The 24090-nt window shown below is 46.5% G+C and overlaps 1 protein-coding gene across 1 annotated transcript in view; it reads left to right on the forward strand.

Moving 5' to 3' along the window:
• TRPM2 (transient receptor potential cation channel subfamily M member 2) overlaps positions 1-24090 on the forward strand; it is a 1046990-nt gene that overhangs the window by 553425 nt on the left and 469475 nt on the right. The window lies entirely within an intron of this gene.

Below are 24090 nucleotides of genomic sequence, written 5' to 3' on the forward strand. Positions count from 1 at the left end.
GTCTCCAGCAACAGGAGTTACAGTTTGGGAATGAGGGTCTACATTATGGTCAGAACCTTCTGCGTCTGGTCCTGGATCCGACTCATAAAAATTCTGGGCATCAGTGCAGATCATTTCCTCGTCTGGATTCACAGAAGCGCTGGAGTCGACCTCTGATTCCCAGGCTATAGTATGAGTAAACAGCTCTGCAGACTCAACCATCTGTTCTACCTCATACTCAGACGGGCAGCTGGAGATTTGGGAGCTGTGAGGAAGCAAGTGCGATTTGGGTGACACCTTTGAGGACTGGAGTATTTGTGATGTTGAAGTTGATGTGGAGGAGAGCCCACTTAAAGGAGCACTTGATATCCGTTGAAGCACCTGCTGTTTTTGTGCCTCATCTGGAATTTGTAGCGATTGGCGTGGCCGTAAGAAAGGGATCTTATCACATTGTCCGCTAAAAGAAGTAGACATTTTAGTTTGGGTGGAAGATGGTCTTTCTTCTGCAGATGTTACTGTTGCTTTAACACCTACCCCACGGACACAACCTTTTTTCCCCTTCCCAACACGCCTATTCCCCTTTCCACCAGCAGCAGGCCTTTTTCCACTCATTTTGGTGGTTAACTAATTCACAACTCTGGAGTTGTTTGCACAAAAAAACAATGGATGGTAACCGAGCAGAGCTGAGTGGCCAAACTGTGGTATTAGGCCAAAACTATTGGCTGGGTTAGATGCAGAAAAAAATTATATTCAATTTGCAACCTGATGGAGGTCAGTATAGATGGACTAATACAACAAGTCCCACACACAGCTAAAAGCCCAATATTTTTTCAGAGGTAGATGCAGAAAAAAATATATTCAGTTTGCAACCTGATGGAGGTCAGTATAGGTGGACTAATAGAACAAGTCCCACACACTGCTAGAAGGCCAAATATTTTTTCAGAGCTAGATGCAGAAAAAAATTAGATTCAGTTTGCAACCTGATGGAGGTCAGTATAGATGGACTAATAGAATTATGCTATGCCCAAAAGATTTTACTTCACTAGGTGCAGTAAAAAAATTGGTATTCTATACACAGGTGGTATATCTTGCAACACAGATAGGCTACTCCACTGACTAACACACTCTGCAATAGGCCAAAAAGGATTAGCTTTGCTAGATTCAGCCAAATGCTGTGAAAAAAACTTGCACAGCACTGGCACAGACCTGCCTGGCAAAAACTGATAGGAACTGATGTAACCTAGTCCTGAAAAGGACTCCAATTACAATTAGTCTTTACTCCCACAACCTATCTATTTAAGAGCACAGACCTGCCTGATAAAAGTCGTAGGAAATGCTGTAACCTAGTCCTTAAAAGGACTGCAATCACAACTATTCCCTACTCCCAAGCTATCTGTATATTTGTGCGAAAATTGGCTTGAAATTAACAAGGTATAGCGCACACAGCAACAGCGGTGCCGTCTAACACGCAGCTGCAGCAGTGAGAAAATGGTGGCGACGGGGAAAATGGCTTGGTCTTATAGGGCAAGGACATGTGACATACACTGCCAATGACACATGCCCTTGCTTGTGTGAAAAAAAGCACTTCGCTCCGTGTGTGCGCTGCTGATAGGCTGACAGATTGCACCTCCCCACTGTAAATGCGGGAAAGAGAAAAAAAAATGGAGATCTTCATTGTTCCTGCAGAGATCCATCCCCTGCCCCTCCCCCCACCCCGCTGTACACTCAAACTGCGTATTAACATTTATTTTCATCATTACTGAGAAAAAATCCAGTTATGATTTTGGTGCACGAACAGTTATCAAACATAACCTCGAACAGCCGAATATTTCTCAAATTGTTCGTGTTCGCCGAATGGCTCGAACACCGCCCAAAACAGCTCGAATTTGAGATTGGCGAACAGTTCGAGTAGAACAACGCTCATCTCTAAAATACACATCATATGTCATGAAGGGGTTAACACTATTCTTCCACTTTATCCCATTGTTTGCTAATGCTAAAGCCTAAGGAATATATGACTTTAGGTAATGCTCCTTATTTACATAGTGATTACTTACACAGCTCAGTGGTTACTTCAGCATATTCTTTTTCATTATACTTTAATGTAATACACAATAAGTTCACAGATGCCTCTAACTTTGTTTGTTTCCATTCCATCATAAACTCACTGCTATCAAAATACTATGATGCTTTTTTAAAAACATATAATAGCGACACTACTCCATCCTCCTCCTCCTGGACCTGACATCTGCCTTCGACACAGTGGACCATTCCCTCTTACTACAGATTCTCTCATCTCTTGGCATCACGGACTTGGCCCTATCTTGGCTCTCCTCATACTTAACAGACAGGACATTCAGCGTCTCCCACTCAATCAACACCTCCTCATCTCGCCCCCTATCTGTCGGTGTCCCCCAAGGTTCAGTTCTAGGACCTCTGCTCTTCTCCATCTACACCTTTGGCCTGGGACAGCTCTTAAAGTCTCACGGCTTTCAGTATCACCTCTATGCTGATGACACACAGATCTACCTCTCTGGACCAGATATCTCCTCCCTACTAACCAAAATCCCACAATGTCTGTCTGCCATCTCATCCTTCTTCTCTGCCAGATTTCTAAAACTCAACATGGATAAAACAGAGTTCATCATCTTTCCACCCTCTCATTCATATCCCCCATCTGACCTATCCATCAACGTCAATGGCTGTTCACTCTCCTCAGTCCCACAAGCTCGCTGCCTTGGGGTAACCCTGGACTCTGATCTCTCCTTCAAACCACATATCCAAGCCCTTTCCACTTCCTGCCGACTCCAACTCAAAAATATCTCCCGGATCCGTGCATTCCTCAGCAAAGACTCTGCAAAAACACTAGTGCATGCCCTCATCATCTCCCGCCTCGACTACTGCATCTCCGGCTCTGTGGCCTCCCTTCCAACACTCTTGCGCCCCTCCAATCTATCCTAAACTCTGCTGCTCGACTAATCCACCTGTCCCCCCGCTATTCCCCAGCCCCCCCCTCTGTCAATCCCTTAACTGGCTCCCCATTGCCCAGAGAATCCAGTTCAAACCCCAAACCACGGCATACAAAGCCATCCACAACCTGTCTCCGCCATACATCTGTGACCTAGTCTCCCGGTACTTACCTGCACGCAACCTCCGATCCTCACAAGATCTCCTTCTCTACTCCCCTCTTATCTCCTCTTCCCACAATCGCATACAAGATTTCTCCCGTGCATCGCCCCCACTCTAGAACTCTGTACCCCAACACATCAGACTCTCGCCTACCATGGAAGCCTTCAAAAGAAACCTGAAGACCTACCTCTTCCGACAAGCCAACAACCTGCAGTAACCACCACTCCACAACATTACTGCATGACCTCCTCTACCCTCACCCATCCCTTGTAGACTGTGAGCCCTCGCGGGGAGGGTCCTTGCTCCTCCTGTACCAGTCGCTGACTCGTTTTTAGAGATGAGCGGTGTTAGACTTGAACTGTTCACCAATCTCAAATTCGAGCTGTTTTGGGCGGTGTTCGAGCCGTTCGGCGAACACGAACGATTTGAAAAAAATTTGGCAGTTCGAGGTTATGTTCGATAACTGTTCGTGCACCAAAATCATAACTGGATTTTTTCTCAGTAATGCTGAAAATTAATGTTAATACGCAGTTTGAGTGTACAGCGGGGTGGGGGGAGGAGCAGGGGATGGATCTCTGCAGAAATAATGAAGATCTCCATTTTTTTTTCTCTTTCCCGCATTTACAGTGGGGAGGTGCAATCTGTCAGCCTATCAGCAGCGCACACACGGAGCGAACTGCTTTTTTCACACAAGCAAGGGCATGTGTCATTGGCAGTGTATGTCACATGTCATTGCCCTATAAGACCCAGCCATTTTCCCCGTCGCCACCATTTTCCATTTTCTCACTGCTAGACGGCACCGCTGTTGCTGTGTGCGCTATACCTTTTTAATTTCAAGCCAATTTTCGCACAAATCTACAGATAGATTGGGAGTAGGGAATAGTTGTGATTGCAGTCCTTTTAAGGACTAGGTTACATCATTTCCTATGACTTTTATCAGGCAGGTCTGTGCACTTAAATAGATAGGTTGGGAGTAAAGACTAATTGTAATTGCAAGACAAAAAAGGGGATGGGGTGGAAAAGCGCAGTGCTTGTGTGAACCTGTATGGAAGTAGAATATGCGTGCAGATACAGTGGTCTGCTCACCTGAGTGGGTTATGCAGACCGCACAACCCAGGTTAAACAGCTACTGGCGCTGATAGCGCTGCCACGATGCCTTCAGTGTCTCCTCTGGATTAGCAGATGGAGCTTCCAATCATGTGATTCCGGGTGGGGTCACATGGGTGATGACATCATCGCAGGTCCTACAGGTCCTGCAGCTGAAATTGTATCCAGTTCTCCGCAGCCTCAAGCCACAACTCCCAAGGGAAAAGTGAACAGTGTGCAAACTGAAGTGGTCAGTGGGGCGCTAGAAACTGGATAAGGCGCTGGAAAAGGATAAAACAAACCTCTTTATTGAAGTTCTAATGCCCACAACGTGTTTCTGCAGCGGTCTGCTGCCTTCATCAGGTGGAGTTATGGGAAAAGTCACCATTAAAAAAGACAATTACAATTCAAGTCCCCTTTGTTATTAAATTGTAATTGTCTTTTTTAAGGATGACTAAGGGGTTAAGCACCAAATTCTCCCTTGGTACCTCCCATTGAGTTCCTTTGCTTTATGTATAAAAGTGCCTGTTTCTGCCATTTTCCCATAACTCTACCTGATGAAGGCAGCAGACCGCTGCAGAAACGCGTTGTTGGCATTAGCACTTCAATAAAGAGGTTTGTTTTATCCTTTTCCATTTTTTTCTGCATCTAGCTCTGAAAAAATATTTCGGCTTCTAGCAGTGTGTGGGACTTGTTCTATTAGTCCATCTATACTGACCTCCATCAAGTTGCAAATTCAAAATAATTTTTATCTGCATCTAACCCAGCCAATACTTTTGGGCTAATACCACAGTTTGGCCACTCAGCTCTGCTCGGTTCCCATCCATTGTTTTTTGTGCAAACAACTCCAGAGTTGTGAATTAGTTAACCACCAAGATGAGTGGAAAAAGGCCTGCTGCTGGGGGAAAGGGGAATAGGCGTGTTGGGAAGGGGAAAAAAGGTTGTGTCCGTGGGGTAGGTGTTAAAGCAACAGTAACATCTGCAGAAGAAAGACCATCTTCCAGCCAAACTAAGATGTCTACTTCTTTTAGCGGACAATGTGATAAGATCCCTTTCTTACGGCCACGCCAATCGCTACAAATTCCAGATGAGGCACAAAAACAGCAGGTGCTTCAACGGATATCAAGTGCTCCTTTAAGTGGGCTCTCCTCCATCTCAACTTCAACATCACAAATACTCGAGTCCTCAGTGGTGTCACCCCAATCGCACTTGCTTCCTCACAGCTACCAAGTCTCCAGCTGCCCGTCTGAGTATTGGATAGAACAGATGGTTGAGTCTGCAGAGCTGTTTACTCATACTATAGCCTGGGAATCAGAGGTCGGCTCCAGAGCTTCTGTGAATCCAGACGAGGAAATGATCTGCACTGATGCCCAGAATCTTTGAGTCAGATCTAGGGCCAGACGCAGAAGGTTCTGACCATAATGTAGACCCTCGTTCCTAAACTGTAACTTCTGTTGGTGGAGACAATGAGGAAGACGATGATGAGACTCAAATACCTGATTGGAGCGACAACTTTAGTTTTTTGTCAGGGCAGGAAGAAGTTGGCTCTGAGGACGACTGGTGTGATAACACACAGGGTGATGATGACGAGGTTGGAGATCCCACTTACTGTCAACCCACAGTCAGCCAGTTGATGAGGTCAGCAGAGGAGGTGGAGGAGGATGCTAGTGACGACGAGGTCAGGTTGCGCCTTCCTGGACAGAGACGTAGTACTGGAAGCACGTCAACAACTGCATCCTCAAACACAACTCTGCCTCTGACCACAAGTCATGGTGGCTCTTCAGGTCGCATGCGTGCTAAGCCTTGCATAGCCTGGGCATTTTTTCAGATCGAAAAAGATGACCCAACTCGTGTTATCTGTAACATTTGTCAGCAAAAGCTAAGTAGAGGCCAAAAATACATAGTTTGAGTACTTCATGCATGAACCGGCACATGGATATGAAGCATAAGTTCCAGTGGGAAGCTCACTGTGCTATAATGCGGCCTAGCCAGCCGGGCCAACCACCGTCTACCACATCTTGTGCATCCGCGGCCTCTTCATCCTCTGTGACTGGGGGGACAGCAGTCACACCTGTTTTGGGACGCAAACCTGCCACCTCTTTACCCGCAACAGCCAGCGTGATTGGCAGGTCATCATTTTCTTTGGAGGTGGAAACACCAGCTGGTGTTCAGCGCTGTCTGACATCGATAGCACCACCTTTGGACCAAGGCAACCTAACATGTCCGCCTGCATCTTCCTCACAGACTGGCAGTTTGCCGGGGACACCCTTCTCAACCCCGTCTAAGCACAACAGCCAGCCCTCGGTCCCTCAGATGTGGACAAGTAAAAGACCATTTCCTCCTAGCCATGAGAAAGCTAAGAGGTTGAATTTCACCATCTGCAAGCTCTTTGCTACAGAAATGCTTCCTTTCCGTCTGGTGGACACAGAGGAATTTCGATACCTTATGTCCGTCGCAGTGCCCCAGTACCAGATGCCCAGTCGGCACTACTTCTCAAAGAAAGGTGTGCCTGCGCTCAAACTCTGTGTGACAGGGGGCATTTCACCACAGACACTTGGACGAGTAGGCATGGACAGGGGTGTTACATGTCGCTGACTGGGCACTGGGTAACTATAGTGACAGCAGGACAAGGGGCTGCTGTCCAAGTCTTGCCATCCCCACGAGTTGTGCGTCAATCCTTTTTATCTCAAAGTTCCTCCACTGCTTCTGCCTCCTCAACCTCCTCTCGGTCCTCCACCTGCACCCAAAGCCTGTCTGGTCATGCCACAAGCTTTGTAACTGCGCAGAAGGGATCCTGCACACCTCCTTACTATGCTGGCAGCAGGGCTCAACGTCATCAGGCGGTTTTTACTTTGAAATGTCTGGGAAATGTGAGTCACACAGCTGAGGAGTTGTGGTCAGCTCTGGAGAACCAGTTTCATGAATGGTTGTCTCCACTGGACCTGAAACCAGGGAAGGCCGTGTGCGACAATGCTGCAAACGTGGGTGCGGCACTTCGCCGGCACAATGTCACACACGTGCCTTGTATGTCTCACATGTTGAACCTGGTTGTCCAGCAATTTTTAGCCCACTATCCCGGACTAGATGGCCTTCTGCAGAGGGCACGGTCGCTGTGTGCTCACTTCCGCCGTTCGCATCCCGCAGCTCAGCGACTTACATCTCTACAGAAGTCGCTGGGCCTGCCACTTCACCGGCTAAAATGCGATGTGCCTACCCGGTGGAATTCAACTCTGCACATGTTGCAGCGACTGTGGCAGCACCAACAAGCCCTGGTGCAATACGTTCTGACGTATAGCCTGGGCCAACGAGATTCAGAGGTGGGGCAAATCACACTGGAGGAGTGGTCTCAGATCAGGGACCTATGCACCCTTCTGCACAGTTTTGAAATGGCGACGAAGATGTTTAGTGCTGACGATGCCATTATCAGCATGACTATTCCGGTGATTTACATGCTGGAGCACATGTTAAACAGAATTCGGAGTCAGGTGGTGGCACAAGTGGAGGTGGAGGAAGTAGAGGAGGAGGAGTTGTATGCGGAAGGGCTAACATCTGCAAGGTCCAGACGGTCGGCAGCACCAAGGCGGCAGGCATTTGAGGGTGGGGGAGATGGTTTTACCAGGGCGCATGGTAGCAGCCAAACTAGTGAGGAAGGTGCAGGAGCCCAGGAAGAAGTGGAGGACGAACTGATGGAAAACTCATCAGATGAGGGAGACCTTGATCATATTTCTGTTGTGCAAGGTTGGGGGGAGAGGGCAGAGGAAGGAAGCATGATTGTTACCTCGCCACCAACACAACAGGGACTTGGTGCTCCTGGATGCGCAAGACACATGAGTGCCTTCTTGCTGCACTACTGTTAGAACTCTCCTGTTAGGTTTTTTTCTATCTTGCTGGTCACATGACCTTTTTTGCCTATTTAATTCTGCTCCGCCCTCCTGGCCTTGCTGGACTTCATTGTAATTTCTACTCTTAAGTTAGCCTGATGCTTAGTTTCCTTTCTCAGTCAGTTTAGCTAGGTCTTCGGACCTTTATGTTCTATGTTGTGTGTTTGTCTTTTACTGCTACAATTTCTGCTAGGGGGTGTCCAACTTTATCCCAGTCCCTAGTTCTTGTATGGATCCCTCCCTTGCATCAATAGGTCTTTGTACAGACTAGCCGAGGACTTTAGTGGTTCTGATCGCAGGATCAGGTTCCCCGTTACATCGTAGGGATCTAGCTTAGTTCTAATGTAGGGACAGATCTCCTTTCTTTCCTTAGTGCTTGTAGCAGATCATAACAGTAAGTCCAGCCCAAAAATATCTCTAAGGAAAGATTTCCAGTTTCCATCATGGTGTCGGTTCAGGATTTGGCTCAAAGCCTGCAGGGACTCTATCTGGAGGTGGCCGAGCTCCATCAACACGTGAGTAGCTGTTCTGGAGCACATTTTGTGGAGCCAAAGGTACGTTTGCCTGATTTACTTTTTGGTGATCAAGAAGAATTTTTTTTCCTTTAAAAATGCTTGTTTGTTGTATTTTCGTTTGAGATCCAGATCCTCTGGTGATGAATCACAGCGCATAGGGTTCATAATGTCACTTTTGCGCAAAGAACCTCAGGGATGGGCCTTTTCTCTCCAACCTAGTGATCCATGCTTTAGATCAGTGGATAGTTTTTTTTCTGCTTTGGGTTTGTTGTATGATGATCCTGATCGTGTCTCATCAGCTGAGACTGAATTGAGACGTTTGAGGCCGGGATCAGGTAATGTGGAAAAATATTGTTCTCACGTCCGTCAGTGGTCTGCCCTGGTGGGGTGGAACGATTCAGCTTTGAAAAGTTTGTTTCTTGCGGGGCTAGGTGAAAGGGTTAAGGATTTGCTGATTGCTTATCCCACACCTGGAAACTTGCAGGAGGCAATGCAATTAGCTATACGGGTGGACAGGAGACTGCGTGCAAGGGTTAATGAGAGTAAATCCTCTGCCATGTCAGCTCCGAGTCTTGAGAGGGTCTGTACTGACATTGGAGAGCCGATGGAGATTGGGACGGTGGCACCCCGCTCTCAGGAAAAAAGACCGCAGATCTTCTGAAGGTTTGTGTTTTTATTGCGGGAAATCTGACCATTTTATTAAGAACTGTGTGCTTCGTATGAACAAAGAAAAAAAAAAGGTCAGTTACTCCCATATTGCCTGTTTAAATACTAAGGGGGTATTTCTTTCTGCTACTACTGCTGCTCAGGAAGAATTAATTGAATTTCGGATATTTGTGGATTGTGGTTCTACTCTGAATGTGATCGATGGGGGATTCTTGGAAAAACTTAAATTAAAAACCAAACCTTTGTCATCCCCTATTGCTGTGGTTTCTGTCGATGGCTCCCCCTTGAAGAGTGTTACTCACAAGGTCTGTGAATTTCCCCTCACTATTAATGGTATTCACCAAGAAAATTTGGATTTGGTAGTATTAAATAATTTGCCTTCTCCAGTAATTTTGGGGTTACCCTGGTTAAAATTGCACAATCCTGTACTGGATTGGTCTACCAATGAAATTAAGTCCTGGAGCCCTAAGTGTTATGACAAGTGTTGTAACGGACGTATTGCTGCGGTGGAAAAAGGGGAATTGCCTGTACCTATTCAGGATTTTTGGAGAGATTTTTCTGAGGAGGAGTCACAAATTTTGCCTCCCCATAGAGACTATGATTGTACCATTGAATTTGTCCCTGGAGCGACTCTTCCTAAAAGTCGTTTATTTATTCTTACTATTCCTGAGAGAAAGGATTTGGAGGAATACATACAGACAAGCTTGGCCGCCAGTCACATTAGGCCTTCCAAGTCTCCTGTGGCTGTTGGATTTTTTTTTGTTAAAAAAAAGGACGGCGGTTTACGTCCTTGTCTGGATTTTCGTGAGATTAATAAAATTACTGTACGCAATCCTTACCCACTGCCATTGATTCCTGATTTGCTTAACCAATTAGTGGGGGCCAAGTGGTTCTCTAAAATTGATCTCCGGGGGGCATACAATTTGTTGCGCATGAAGGAGGGTGATGAATGGAAGACTGCTTTTAACACTCCTGTGGGTCATTTTGAGAACCTGGTTATGCCTTTTGGTCTTACCAATGCTCCAGCATTTTTCAGAATCTTATTAATGACATCCTTAGACCTTTGATCGGCAAAAATGTGGTTGTGTATTTGGATGACATTTTGATTTATTCATCGGATCTGGAGCCTCATTGGCGGAGCGTACGTGAGGTATTACAGTTATTAATTGACAATTCGCTTTTTGCTAAGCTGGAGAAATGTGAGTTCGCTGTACAGAAAATTAGTTTTTTGGGCTACATTATCTCCAGCGAGGGCTTTGAGATGGACCCTGTGAAGGTTCAGGCGGTTCAGGAATGGCCTAGGCCTATTGGTTTGAAATCAATACAGAGGTTTTTGGGTTTCCCCAATTATTACAGAAAATTCATTAAAAAAATTTCTATTATTGTCAAACCACTGACCGATCTCACCAGGAAAGGTGCTAATGCGGTTCAGTGGACTACTGAGGCCATTGAAGCTTTTGTGTTTCTAAAGGAGAGTTTCAGCTCTGCTCCCATCCTTATGCAGCCTGATGTGACTAAGCCATTTTTGGTTGAGGTTGATGCTTCTTTGGTGGGGGTCGGTGCGGTGTTGTCTCAGAAAAACAAGGATGGAGTACATCCCTGTGCTTTTTTTTTAAATTTTTTTCTGAGACTGAACTTAATTACGATATTGGTAATCGGGAATTGCTGGCTATTAAACTCGCATTTGAACACTGGCGTCATCTCTTGGAAGGTGCTGAATTTCCCATTCAGGTTTTCACTGATCATAAAAATCTGATCTAGCTTGATGCTGCCAAGCGCTTGAATGCCCGTCAGGCTAGGTGGGCACTTTTTTTCTCGCGGTTTAATTTTTCCGTTACTTACATCCCGGGTTCCAAGAATGTTAAAGCTGATGCTTTTTCTCACAGCTTTTCTCCCATGGTCGGTGCTGAGGAGGAGGGGAGCATTTTACAAGAAGGTGTTGTGATTGCTGCATTGGACTCCGTTTTGGAAGATGAGATTCTTAAAGCACAGGAGAATGCCCCATCTAACACTCCCCATGGGAGGTTGTTTGTGCCCAGGACCTTTAGGAGAGATTTGTTTGTTGAGTGTCATGAGTCTCGGTTGGCAGGTCATCCAGGAATTTCTGAGACCAAGAGACTTGTGGGACACAGTTTTTGGTGGCCTGGATGGCATAAGGAAGTCATTAAGTGGATGCGTCAATGTACGGTGTGTGCTAGATCTAAGTCTTCACATACTCCTGCAGCGGGGTTGCTTTGCCCTCTGGAGGTTCCTATTGCACCTTGGACACATCTGGCTATGGACTTTATTACTGACCTTCCCCCCCTCTGAGGGTTTCACAGTCATCTGGGTGGTCGTGGACCGTTTTAGCAAGATGTGTCACTTGGTTCCTTTCATCAAACTGCCCTGCGCTAAGACACTCGCTAAGGCCTTTGTCAAGGAAATTGTCAGACTACATGGCGTTCCTACTGACATTGTTTCGGATAGGGGACCTCAGTTCGTGACTCGTTTTTGGCGTGCTTTTTGTGACAGGTTGGGAGTTCATTTGTCGTTTTCATCCGGATATCATCCTGAGTCTAATGACCAGACAGAAAGGAAGAATCAGGATGTTGAGCAGTTCTTGCGTTGTTTTGTGGCAGACAATCAGGAGGGGTGGTCTGAGTTTCTGCCACTTGCTGAGTTTGCTCTTAACAACCATACATCCTCTTCTGCTGGTTGTTTTTTGTTGTTCTGGGAGACATCCGTCTTTTGGGTCATTCTCCAAATTGGTATCGGCTGTGCCTGAGGAGGAGAGTTTTTCCGGTGATTTGGAGAGAGTTTGGACGGATGTGCGTGGTAATCTTCAGGAGGCTAACAAAAAATCTAAGAGGTACTTTGATAGGAAACGGCAAGAGGTTTTGTTTGCTATTGGTGACATGGTTTGGTTGTCCTCTAAGAATCTGCGGTTGAGGATTCCTTCTAAAAAGTTGGATCCCAAGTTTGTAGGGCCCTTTAAGGTGCTTCAGGTAGTTAACCAATCTGCTGTTAGGTTGGAGGTTCCTACCTCCTGGAAGATTAACCCGGTGTTTGATGTTTCTCTGTTGAAAAGAGCTTATGTGTCGGATGGAGATGCCTCTGCCACTGTTTCTCCGGTGGTGGAGGACGGGGAATACAAAATTTCCCGCATCCTAAATTCTAGACGGTATAGAGGGAGTTTGCAGTATCTCGTCGCTTGGAAGGGTTTCGGACCCGAGGATAACTCATGGGTGAGGGCGGATGATGTTTCTGCTTCCAGACTTGTCAGAGCGTTTCACAAGAGGTTTCCTGATAAGCCTGGGCCTAGGGGATCCGGAGGATCCTCATAGAAGAGGGGGTACTGTTAGAACTCTCCTGTTAGATTTTTTCTATGTTGCTGGTCACATGACCTTTTTTGCCTATTTATTTCTGCTCCGCCCTCCTGGCCTTGCTAGACTTCATTGTAATTTCTACTCTTAAGTTAGCCTGGTGCTTAGTTTCCTTTCTCAGTCAGTTTAGCTAGGTCTTCGGACCTTTATGTTCTGTGTTGTGTGTTTGTCTTTTACTGCTAAGATTTCTGCTAGGAGGTGTCCAACTTTATCCCAGTCCCTAGTTCTTGTAGGGATCCCTCCCTTGCATCTATAGATCTTCGTACAGACTAGCCGAGGACTTTAGTGGGTCTGATCGCAGGATCAGGTTCCCCTTTACATCGTAGGGATCTAGCTTAGTTCTAATGTAGGGACAGATCTCCTTTCTTTACTTAGTACTTGTAGCAGATCATAACAACTACCTGCAACATGACCCTCGAATTGTGAGAATTAGAAATAATCCTGACTACTGGGTTGCCACACTGTTAGATCCCCGGTACAAAAGTAAATTTGCAGAAATTATTCCTGCCATAGAAAGAGATGCATGCATGCAGGAGCATCAGCAGAGACTGGTGCAGAATCTTACATGTGCTTTTCCCCAAAACACTAGTGGTGCACGTAGTGAATCTCACAGTTCCAACTTGCCAACCGTGGGACCGTCGAGTGCTCAGCTCTCAAAACGTAACAGAAACACAGTATCTGCTGGTAACATCAATTTTGTGGAATCATTTCACCACTTTTTTAGCCCATCCTTTGCAAGGCCACAGGAGACAAGAAGTCTGACACATAGTCAACGCCTAGAGACGATGGTACAGGAGTATCTCCAAGTAAACATTGAAGCCATGACTGTGTCACTGGACCCTTTCTCTTTTTGGGCTTCCAATCTGGATAAATGGCCGGAGCTCGCCACTTATGCCTTGGAGATCTTGTCATGCCCCGCAGCCAGTGTTCTGTCTGAACGTGTGTTCAGCACTGCTGGTGGTGTGCTGACAGATAAGCGCACGCGGCTCTCCACTGATAATGTAGACAGACTCACGTTCATAAAGATGAACAAATCATGGATCCCAAACGACTTTTCTACCCCTGTGTCATCCTGGGTAGAGTAAAAGCTTGATGATTTGTTAAAATCACCTCACCAACCGTTTTAAGCTTTAAAATTACTAATCATGTTTATCTGTATCTTGGCTGGAAAATAATTTGGGCCTTGTAGCAGTGTGCAGTACTGATTCTATTAGGCCATCTATACTAAACTCCACCAGATTTAAAATTATTAATCATGTTTATCTGTATCTTGGCTGGAAAATAATTTGGGCTTTGTAGCAGTTTGCAGTACTGATTCTATTAGGCCATCTATACTAAGCTCCACCAGCTTTCAAATTAATAATAATTTTTAGCTGCATCTAGCCCGGAAAATAATTTTGGGGCACCTAGATGCGCAAGACACATGAGTACCTTCTTGCTGCACTACCTGCAACATGACCCTCAGATTGTCAGAATTCGAAGTAATCCTGACTACTGGGTTGCCACACTCTTAGATCCCCCACACTCTTCGATCAACCTTTTCATTTTAATAAAGAACAAAAAAATGGTCACTTTTGAAATTATAAGAATTATCAGGTTATTAGAAACTGAAATCAAACAGTTTTCAACTCAAAACTTTATTCTAGGTGATGTTACATTTGCACATAGGACCCCTTGTTCGAAAGGAGCTTCTAAACTCTCTCGTCCATTGAATTTCTCAGGTTTTGCTCAGATGTGATCTGCCTCCCGCCATCATAGACACTCCTTTTGAAGATGCTCCAAAGGTTCTGAATGGGGTTGAGGTCAGGGGAGCATGGGGGTCACACCATAAGTTTGTCCCCTTTTATGCCCATATCAGCCAGAGATGCAGATGTGTTATGTGCAGCATGAGACGGTGCATTATCATGCATGAAAATGATCTTGCTGCGGAATACACGGTTCTTCTTCTTGAACCATGGCAAGAAGTGCTGTTTGAGAAACTCCACATACATTATGGAGTTCATCTTTACCCCTTCAGGGATCCTAAAGGGGCCGACAATCTCTCTCCCCATGATTCCAGCCCAAAACATTACTCCACCTCCTCCTTGTTGGCACCATAGCCGTGTTTGTGTGGGGTGTCCATCAACCAGCCATCCTCCACTCCATCCATCTGGACCATCGAGCGTTGCACAGCACTCATCGGTGAACAAAACATATTTGAAGTCAGTCTTCATGTATTGTTTGGCCCACTGGAGCCGTTTCTGCTTGTGTGCAGTGGATAGAGGAGGTCGACAGGATGGCTTACGCACAGCTGCAAACCTCTGAAGGACTCTGCATCTTGTTGCTTGGGGGACTTTGGAGGCACCAGCAGCTACAAAAACTTGTCTGCTGCTATGACAAGGCTTTTTTGCCGCTGCTCTTTTAACCTGACGTAATTGCCTGTAGGAAAGAGTCCTCAATTTTCCCTTATCAGCACGCACACGTGTGTACTGTGAATCAGCTACATACTTCTTGATTGTGCGATGATCAGGATGAAGTGTCTTGGCAATGTTGATTGTAGTCATGCCTTGACTTAAACACTCCACAATTTGTTGCTTCTCAGCAGCCGACACATCCTTTTTCTTTCCCATTTTGGCAGAAAATGTAGGCTGCTTAATAATGTGGGACAGCTTTCTTAAGTAGTCTTGCCTTTCATTGGACACACCTGCCAATCTAATTAGCACAGGTGTCTGCAATTGCTTACAGTGATATAAAGAGCCCTGACACACATCACCATCAATGAGTTTAACTGACAAACAAACAAATTCTTCCCTTATCACTCCTAAACACTTTTTGCATAATAATTTGGAACACAGTGTACATGTGCTTTTCCACAAAACACCAGTGGTTCACGTAGTAAATCTTACAGTTCTAACTTGCCAACCGTGGTCTATATGGAGTTGTTCAATAAAGGGCCCAAAATTAAGATATCATAGACGGGAGAGGTCTCTATGAATAGGAATTCCTAAGTATTTGATACCCTGTGAGGGCCAGGCAAAGGGAAAGTTGGACTGGATGGAATCCTGTATGGATTTGGGGAGGGAGACATCGAGGGCCTCAGACTTCGCTGCATTGATTTTAAAATTTGACCATGTAACAAAGTGATCTATTTCAGCCATAACAGCAGGGATGGATATATGTGATTGAGTGATACATACTAGGACATCATCAGCAAATGCACAGCACTTGTACTCGGTGCCTCCCACCTCAATCCACCTAATTTTTTTTCTTTGTTGCTGGTTTTCTTTTTAGAATGTTTACAATGTAATTTTTTTTTTTTCCAATATCAGTTTTTTTCCTTGGGTTATGGCGAAAAGAGATGAGCGTTGTTCGACTCGAACTGTTCGCCAAAGTCAAATTCGAGCTGTTTTGGGCGGTGTTCGAGACGTTCGGCGAACACGAACGATTTGAGAAAAATTCGGCTGTTCGAGATTATCTTCGATAACTGTTCGTGCACCAAAATCATAACTGGATTTTTTCTCAGTAATGATGAAAATTAATGTTAATACGCAGTTTGAGTGTACAGCGGGGCGGGGGGAGGGGCAGGGGATTGATCTCTGCAGGAATAATGAAGATCTCCATTTTTTTTTCTCTTTCCCTCATTTACAGTGGGGAGGTGCAATCTGTCAGCCTATCAGCAGCGCACACACGGAGCGAAGTGCTTTTTTTCACACAAGCAAGGGCATGTGTCATTGGCAGTGTATGTCACATGTCCTTGCCCTATAAGACCCAGCCATTTTCCCCGTCACCACCATTTTCTCACTGCTGCAGCTGCGTGTTAGACGTCACCACTGTTGCTGTGTGCGCTATACCTTGTTAAATTCAAGCCAATTTTCGCACAAATCTACAGATAGCTTGGGAGTAGGGAATAGTTGTGATTGCAGTCCTTTTAAGGACTAGGTTACAGCATTTCCTACGACTTTTATCAGGCTGGTCTGTGCTCTTAAATAGATAGGTTGTTGGAGTAAAGACTAATTGTAATTGCAGTCCTTTTCAGGACTAAGTTACATCAGTTCCTATCAGTTTTTGCCAGGCAGGTCTGTGCCAGTGCTGTGCAAGTTTTTTCACAGCATTTGGCTGAATCTAGCAAAGCTAATCCTTTTTGGCCTATTGCAGAGTGTGTTAGTCAGTGGAGTAGCCTATCTGTGTTGCAAGATACACCACCTGTGTATAGAATACCAATTTTTTTACTGCACCTAGTGAAGTAAAACTTTTGGGGCATAGCATCATTCTATTAGTCCATCTATACTAACCTCCATAAGGTTGCAAATTGAATATAATTTTTTCTGCATCTAGCTCTGAAAAAATATTTGTCCTTCTAGCAGTGTGTGGGACTTGTTCTACTAGTCCATCTATACTGAACTCCATCAGGTTGCAAATTCAAAATAATTTTTTGTCTGCATCTAGCTCTGAAAAAATATTTGGCCTTCTAGCAGTGTGTGGGACTTGGTCTATTAGTCCATCTATACTGACCTCCATCAGGTTGCAAATTAAAAATATTTTTTTGTCTGCATCTAGCTCTGAAAAAATGTTTGGTCTTCTAGCAGTGTGTGGGACTTGTTCTATTAGTCCATCTATACTGACCTCCATCAGGTTGCAAATTAAAAATCATTTTTATCTGCGTCTAACTCTGAAAAAATATTTGGGCTTCTAGCAGTGTGTGGGACTTGTTCTATTAGTCCATCTATACTGACCTCCATCAGGTTGCAAATTCAAAATACTTTTTTGTCTGCATCTATCTCTGAAAAAATATTTGGCCTTCTAGCAGTGTGTGGGACTTGTTCTATTAGTCCATCTATACTGACCTCCATCAGGTTGCAAACTGAATATAATTTTTTTCTGCATCTACCTCTGAAAAAATATTTGGGCTTCTAGCTGTGTGTGGGACTTGTTCTATTAGTCCATCTATACTGACCTCCATCAGGTTGCAAATTGAATATAATTTTTTTCTGCATCTAACCCAGCCAATAGGTTTGGCCTAATACCACAGTTTGGCCACTCAGCTCTGCTCGGTTCCCATCCATTGTTTTTTTGTGCACTCAACTCCAGAGTTGTGAATTAGTTAACCACCAAAATTAGTGGAAAAAGGCCTGCTGCTGGTGGAAAGGGGAATAGGCGTGTTGGGAAGGGGAAAAAAGGTTGTGTCCGTGGGGTAGGTGTTAAAGCAACAGTAACATCTGCAGAAGAAAGACCATCTTCCAGCCCTTCCAGCCAAACTAAAATGTCTACTTCTTTTAGTGGACAATGTGATAAGATCCCTTTCTTACGGCCACGCCAATCGCTACAAATTCCAGATGAGGCACAAAAACAGCAGGTGCTTCAACGGATATCAAGTATTCCTTTAAGTGGGCTCTCCTCCACATCAACTTCAACATCACAAATACTCCAGTCCTCAAAGGTGTCACCCCAATCGCACTTGCTTCCTCACAGCTCCCAAATCTCCAGCTGCCCGTCTGAGTATGAGGTAGAACAGATGGTTGAGTCTGCAGAGCTGTTTACTCATACTATAGCCTGGGAATCAGAGGTCGGCTCCAGCGCTTCTGTGAATCCAGACGAGGAAATGATCTGCACTGATGCCCAGAATCTTTATGAGTCAGATCCAGGACCAGACGCTGAAGGTTCTGACCATAATGTAGACCCTCATTCCCAAACTGTAACTCCTGTTGGTGGAGACAATGAGGAAGACGATGATGAGACTCAAATACCTGATTGGAGCGACAACTTTAGTTTTTTGTCAGGGCAGGAACAGGTTGGCTCTGAGGATGACGGGTGTGATAACGCACAGGGTGATGATGATGAGGTTGGAGATCCCACTTACTGTCAACCCACAGTCAGCCAAGAGATGAGGTCAGCAGAGGAGGTGGAGGATAATGCTAGTGACGACAAGGTCAGGTTGCGCCTTCCTGGACAGAGACGTAGTACTGGAAGCACGTCAACAACTGCATCCTCAAACACAACTCTGCCTCTCACCACAAGTCGTGGTGGCTCTTCAGGTCGCATGGGTGCTAACCCTTGCATAGCCTGGGTATTTTTTCAGATCGATAAAGATGACCCAACTCGTGTTATCTGTAACATTTGTCAGCAAAAGCTAAGTAGAGGCCAAAAATACATAGTTTGAGTACTTCATGCATGAACCGGCACATGGACATGAAGCATAAGTTGCAGTGGGAAGCTCAGTGTGCTACAATGCGGCCTAGCCGGCCGGGCCAACCACCGTCTGCCATATCTTGTGCATCCGCGGCCTCTTCATCCTCTGTGACTGGGGGGACAGCAGTCACACCTGTTTTGGGGCGCAGACCTGCCACCTCTTTACCCGCAACAGCCAGCGTGATTGGCAGGTCATCATTTTCTTTGGAGGTGGTAACACCAGCTGGTGTTGAGCGCTGTCCGACATCGATAGCACCACCTTTGGATCAAGGCAACCTAACATGTCCGCCTGCATCTTCCTCACAGACCGGCAGTTTGCCGGGGACACCCTTATCAACCCCGTCTAAGCACAATAGCCAGCCCTCGGTCCCTCAGATGTGGACAAGTAAAAGACCATTTCCTCCTAGCCATGAGAAAGCTAAGAGGTTGAATTTCACCATCTGCAAGCTCTTGGCTACAGAAATGTTGCCTTTCCACCTGGTGGATACAGAGGATTTTCGAGACCTTATGTCCGTCGCAGTGCCCCAGTATCAGATGCCCAGTCGGCACTACTTCTCAAAGAAAGGTGTGCCTGCGCTCCACCAGCATGTCGCACACAACATCACCGCTTCTTTGAGAAACTCTGTGTGTGACAGGCTGCATTTCACAACAGACACTTGGACGAGTAGGCATGGACAGGGGCGTTACATGTCGCTGACTGGACACTGGGTAACTATGGTGACAGCAGGACAAGGGGCTGCTGTCCAAGTCTTGCCGTCCCCACGAGTTGTGCGTCAATCCTCTTTATCTCAAAGTTGCTCCACTGCTTCTGCCTCCTTAACCTCCTCTTGGTCCTCCACCTGCACCCAAAGCCTGTCTGGTCATGCCACAAGCTTTCTAACTGCGCAGAAGGGATCCTGCACACCTCCTTACTATGCTGGCAGTAGGGCTCAACGTCATCAGGCGGTTTTTACTTTGAAATGTCTGGGAAATGTGAGCCACACAGCTGAGGAGTTGTGGTCAGCTCTGGAGAACCAATTTCATGAATGGTTGTCTCCACTGGAACTGAAACCAGGGAAGGCCGTGTGCGACAATGCTGCAAACCTGGGTGCGGCCCTTCGCCGGGGCAATGTCACACACGTGCCTTGTATGGCTCACATGTTGAACCTGGTTGTCCAGCAATTTTTAGCCCACTATCCCGGACTAGATGGCCTTCTGCAGAGGGCATGGTCGCTGTGTGCTCACTTCCGCCATTCGCATCCCGCAGCTCAGCGACTTACATCTCTACAGAAGTCGTTGGGCCTGCCAGTTCACCAGCTAAAATGCGATGTGCCTACCCGGTGGAATTCAACTCTGCACATGTTGCAGCGACTGTGGCAGCACCGACAAGCCCTGGTGCAATACGTTCTGATGTATAGCCTGGGCCAACGAGATCCAGAGGTGGGGCAAATCACGCTGGAGGAGTGGTCTCAGATCAGGGACCTATGCACCCTTCTGCACAGTTTTGAAATGGCGACGAAAATGTTTAGTGCTGATGATGCCATTATCAGCATGACTATTCCGGTGATTTACATGCTGGAGCACATGTTAAACAGAATTCGAAGTCAGGTGGTGGCACAAGAGGAGGTGGAGGAAGTAGAGGAGGAGGAGTTGTATGCGGAAGGGCTAACATCTGCAAGGTCCAGAAGGTCGGCAGCACCAAGGCGGCAGGCATGTGAGGGTGGGGGAGATGGTTTTACCAGGGCGCATGGTAGCAGCCAAACTAGTGAGGAAGGTGCAGGAGCCCAGGAAGAAGTGGAGGACGAACTGATGGAAGACTCATCAGATGAGGGAGACCTTGATCACATTTCTGTTGTGAGGTTGGGGGGAGAGGACAGAGGAAGGAAGCATGATTGTTACCTCGCCAACAACACAACAGGGACTTGGTGCTCCTGGATGCGCAACACACATGAGTGCCTTCTTGCTGCACTACCTGCAACATGACCCTCGAATTGTGAGAATTAGAAATAATCCTGACTACTGGGTTGCCACACTGTTAGATCCCCGGTACAAAAGTAAATTTGCAGAAATTATTCCTGCCATAGAAAGGGATGCACGCATGCAGGAGTATCAGCAGAGACTGTTGCAGAATCTTACATGTGCTTTTCCACAAAATACCAGTGGTGCACGTAGTGAATCTCACAGTTCCAACTTGCCAACCGTGGGACCGTCAAGTGTTCAGCACTCAAACCGTAACAGAACCACAGTATCTGCTGATAACATCAATTTTGCGGAATCATTTCACCACTTTTTTAGCCCATCCTTTGCAAGGCCGCAGGAGACAAGAAGTCTGACACATAGTCAACGCCTAGAGACGATGGTACAGGAGTATCTCCAAGTAAACATTGAAGCCACGACTGTGTCACTGGACCCTTGCTCTTTTTGGGCTTCCAATCTGGATAAATGGCCGGAGCTAGCCACTTACGCCTTGGAGATCTTGTCATGCCCCGCAGCCAGCGTTCTGTCTGAACGTGTGTTCAGCGCTGCTGGTGGTGTGCTGACAGATAAGCGCACGCGGCTCTCCACTGATAATGTAGACAGACTCACGTTCATAAAGATGAACAAATCATGGATCCGAAACGACTTTTCTACCCCTGTGTCATCCTGGGGAGAGTAAAAGCTTGATGATTGGTTAAAATCACCCTACCAACCGTTTTAAGCTTTCAAATTACTAATCATGTTTATCTGTATCTTGACTGGAAAATAATTTGGGCTTTGTAGCAGTGTGCAGCACTGATTCTATTAGGCCATCTATAATAAGCTCCACCAGATTTAAAATTAAAAATAATTTTTAGCTGCATCTAGCCCGGAAAATAATTTTGGGGCTCCGAGATGCGCAAGACACATAAGTGCCTTCTTGCTGCACTACCTGCAGCATGACCCTCATATTGTCAGAATTCGAAGTAATCATGACTACTGGGTTGCCACACTCTTAGATCCCCCAAACTTTTCGATCAACCTTTTCATTTTAATAAAGACCAAAAAAATGGTCATTTTTGAAATTATAAGCATTAGCAGGTTGTTAGAAACTGAAATCAAACAGTTTTCAACTCAAAACTTTATTCTAGGTGATGTTACATTTTCACATAGGACCCCTTGTTCGAAAGGAGCTTCTGAACTCTCTCGTCCATTGAATTTGTCAGGTTTTGGATGGTTTCTGCAGAAGGGTGCATAGGTCCCTGATCTGAGACCACTCCTCCAGCGTGATTTGCCCCACCTCTGAATCTCGTTGGCCCAGGCTATACGTCAGAACGTATTGCACCAGGGCTTGTCGGTGCTGCCACAGTCGCTGCAACATGTGCAGAGTTGAATTCCACCGGGTAGGCACATCGCATTTTAGCCGGTGAAGTGGCAGGCCCAACGACTTCTGTAGAGATGTAAGTCGCTGAGCTGCGGGATGCGAACGGCGGAAGTGAGCACACAGCGACCGTGCCCTCTGCAGAAGGCCATCTAGTCTGGGATAGTGGGCTAAAAATTGCTGGACAACCAGGTTCAACACGTGAGCCATACAAGGCACGTGTGTGACATTGCCCCGGCGAAGGGCCGCACCCAGGTTTGCAGCATTGTCGCACACGGCCTTCCCTGGTTTCAGGTCCAGTGGAGACAACCATTCATGAAATTGGTTCTCCAGAGCTGACCACAACTCCTCAGCTGTGTGACTCACATTTCCCAGACATTTCAATGTAAAAACCGCCTGATGACGTTGAGCCCTACTGCCAGCATAGTAAGGAGGTGTGCAGGATCCCTTCTGCGCAGTTAGAAAGCTTGTGGCATGACCAGACAGGCTTTGGGTGCAGGTGGAAGACCGAGAGGAGGTTGAGGAGGCAGAAGCAGTGGAGGAACTTTGACATAAAGAGGATTGACGCACAACTCGTGGGGACGGCAAGACTTGGACAGCAGCCCCTTGTCCTGCTGTCACCATAGTTACCCAGTGCCCAGTCAGCGACATGTAACGCCCCTGTCCATGCCTACTCGTCCAAGTGTCTGTGGTGAAATGCACCCTGTCACACACAGAGTTTCTCAAAGAAGCGGTGATGTTATGTGCGACATGCTGGTGGAGCGCAGGCACACCTTTCTTTGAGAAGTAGTGCCGACTGGGCATCTGGTACTGGGGCACTGCGACGGACATAAGGTCTCGAAAATCCTCTGTGTCCACCAGGCGGAAAGGCAGCATTTCTGTAGCCAAGAGCTTGCAGATGGTGAAATTCAACCTCTTAGCTTTCTCATGGCTAGGAGGAAATGGTCTTTTACTTGTCCACATCTGAGGGACCGAGGGCTGGCTATTGTGCTTAGACGGGGTTGATAAGGGTGTCCCCGGCAAACTGCCGGTCTGTGAGGAAGATGCAGGCGGACATGTTAGGTTGCCTTCATCCAAAGGTGGTGCTATCGATGTCGGACAGCGCTCAACACCAGCTGGTGTTACCACCTCCAAAGAAAATGATGACCTGCCAATCACGCTGGCTGTTGCGGGTAAAGAGGTGGCAGGTCTGCGCCCCAAAACAGGTGTGACTGCTGTCCCCCCAGTCACAGAGGATGAAGAGGCCGCGGATGCACAAGATATGGCAGACGGTGGTTGGCCCGGCCGGCTAGGCCGCATTGTAGCACACTGAGCTTCCCACTGCAACTTATGCTTCATGTCCATGTGCCGGTTCATGCATGAAGTACTCAAACTATGTATTTTTTGGCCTCTACTTAGCTTTTGCTGACAAATGTTACAGATAACAAGAGTTGGGTCATCTTTATCGATCTGAAAAAATGCCCAGGCTATGCAAGGCTTAGCACCCATGCGACCTGAAGAGCCACCACGACTTGTGGTGAAAGGCAGAGTTGTGTTTGAGGATGCAGTTGTTGACGTGCTTCGAGTACTACGTCTCTGTCCAAGAAGGCGCAACCTGACCTCGTCGTCACTAGCATCTTCCTCCACCTCCTCTGCTGACCTCATCTCTTGGCTGACTGTGGGTTGACAGTAAGTGGGATCTCCGACCTCATCATCATCACCCTGTGCGTTATCACACCCGTCGTCCTCAGAGCCAACCTGTTCCTGCCCTGACAAAAAACTAAAGTTGTCGCTCCAATCAGGTATTTGAGTCTTATCATCGTCTTCCTCATTGTCTCCACCAACAGGAGTTACAGTTTGGGAATGAGGGTCTACATTATGGTCAGAACCTTCTGCGTCTGGTCCTGGATCCGACTCATAAAGATTCTGGGCATCAGTGCAGATCATTTCCTCGTCTGGATTCACAGAAGCGCTGGAGTCGACCTCTGATTCCCAGGCTATAGTATGAGTAA

This window comes from Phyllobates terribilis, unplaced genomic scaffold, assembly GCF_046119375.1.
Source record: "Phyllobates terribilis strain yellow unplaced genomic scaffold, ASM4611937v1 Scaffold_9__5_contigs__length_417890890, whole genome shotgun sequence".
In the NCBI taxonomy this organism is placed as follows: domain Eukaryota; kingdom Metazoa; phylum Chordata; class Amphibia; order Anura; family Dendrobatidae; genus Phyllobates; species Phyllobates terribilis.